The 1929-nt window shown below is 32.0% G+C and overlaps 1 protein-coding gene across 4 annotated transcripts in view; it reads right to left on the minus strand.

Annotated features, from left to right (window-relative positions):
- The window catches only part of LOC105293312 (spermatogenesis- and oogenesis-specific basic helix-loop-helix-containing protein 2-like), a 106741-nt gene that overhangs the window by 93244 nt on the left and 11568 nt on the right, over window positions 1-1929 (minus strand). Inside the window, exon 1 of one of the 4 annotated variants that reach the window (XM_023531592.1) lies at window positions 1732-1798. The exons of the other annotated variants lie outside the window; for them this stretch is intronic. The gene's annotated coding sequence lies outside the window, so the exon portion shown is untranslated. Of the gene's footprint in view, window positions 1-1731; window positions 1799-1929 lie in introns of those variants that run through there. 4 annotated transcript variants of the gene reach the window in all.

The raw sequence follows: 1929 nt of genomic DNA on the forward strand, positions 1-1929 counted from the left end.
AATTAGATACCACTACACATCGTTAGAATGGCCAGAATTCGGAACACTAACAACACTAAACGCTGATGAAAATGTGGAGCAACAGGAACTCTCATTCATTGCTTGTGGGAATTCAAAATGGTATGACCACTTTGGAAGACAGTTTAGCAGTTTCTTACAAAAGTAAACATACTCTTACCATATGATCAGTAATTGCTTTCTTTGGTATTTACCCAAAGGAGTTGAAAACTTATGTTCACACAAAATTCTGCACATGGATGTTTATAGCAGCTTTATTCATAGCTGCCAAAACTTGGAAACGACCAAGATGTCCCTTAGTAAGTGAATGGATAAACTGTGGTTGATACTCCAGACAATAGGATATTATTCAAGGCCAAAAAGAAATGAGCTTCCAAGCCGTGAGAAGACATGAAAGAAGCTTAAAGTATATGACTCAGTGAAAGAAGTTAATCTGAAAAGGCTCCATTCTGTATGATTCCAACTATATGGCATTCTGGAAAAGGCAAAACTATGGAGGCAGTAAAAAGACCAGTGGTCATCAAGGAAGGGAGAGAAGGAGAAGGAATGAATGGGCAGAGCACAGAGGATTTTAGGGCAGTGAAAACACGCTGTATGGGAGCATGAGGATGGATTTATGTCATACATTTGTCCAAACCCATAGACTATATTACACCAAGAGTAAGCCTTAAGGTAAACTGTGGAATCTGGGTGATTATGATGTGTCAACGTAGGTTCATTCTGGTGAGTGATGCTGATAAAGAGGGAGGCTATGCATGTGTGGGCGTAGGGGGTAAATCTCTATATCGTCCTCTTAATTTTGTTGTGAACCTGATAAAAAAATTATTAATTAATTAATTAAAAAAAATATCCTAGGGAGAAAATGAAAACACATTTTGGATTTCATGAAAACTACATTAGTCATTAAATATTCTGAAACATTAAAAGCAAGATATTTGTAATTATTCATTCATAAAATTGTTATACATATCAGAAGTCCTTTAAAAATTAAGAAATTATGCTATGATAACTTTAAAGTTCATTCTAGATTTTGATTCTTTATTTTACTAATATCAAAATGAACTAATTATTTTACTTATTTAAAATGTTTTTGTTTTTCAATTATAATTGACATACAATATTACATTAGTTTCGAGTGTATGAACTAATTATTTTAAAAATGACTTTGTAAGAAGCATATTACTCTCTTATTCCATCACTTACAATTTATTAGAAGGTCCTTAATGTTTCTGTTCTTCCCAAGGAGTTGGTTTTATCTGATTATTTAACTGATGATCAACATACTAGAAAATTGTAGCCTAGAATAACCTACTAAAGCTATAGCTAAATTGAAGATGCCACTAGAAATTAACCCCCCAAAATAATGAATTCTTCTACTACCATGGCAGGGTTATTTTGTATGTTTTGTTTTGTTTTTGACTCTAATCAGTTTCTAGCATTCCAAGCAGTACCATATTTGTTTTTGTTTTAATTTGCTTGTAAAATTTTCTAACAAAAGATTGAAACGACAGAGTGAGAATAAGAAATTTCAGGATACTATTTAATATCTAAAATCAAATATACTTAGGTTTTTAGGAAAATCCTTTTCCTTTATTACAATAGAAAGGAAGCTTTATGAGTCACCTATTTTTTTAAAAAAAAATGGTAATTGCTATACTAAAGAACACATTAAATCTACAAGTAAAAAAAAAAAATTGCTCCATGAATACTTACAAGAGAAAAACTTGAGTATACAACTAATCGCAGTTCCCAGATACTTGGTACTTCTTAATGAAGGCAACTGCTACAGTGAAGGAATACAGCATTCTGCATGCTTTAATGCCAAGTGCCCCCTTGTGGACATTTTTATTAAATTTATATTAAAAATCTGTTTATTAACTAACTTTCCCTGATTTGAGGCTATACCTGTAA

Source organism: Pteropus vampyrus, unplaced genomic scaffold (genome assembly GCF_000151845.1).
Source record: "Pteropus vampyrus isolate Shadow unplaced genomic scaffold, Pvam_2.0 Scaffold71, whole genome shotgun sequence".
Taxonomy (NCBI): domain Eukaryota; kingdom Metazoa; phylum Chordata; class Mammalia; order Chiroptera; family Pteropodidae; genus Pteropus; species Pteropus vampyrus.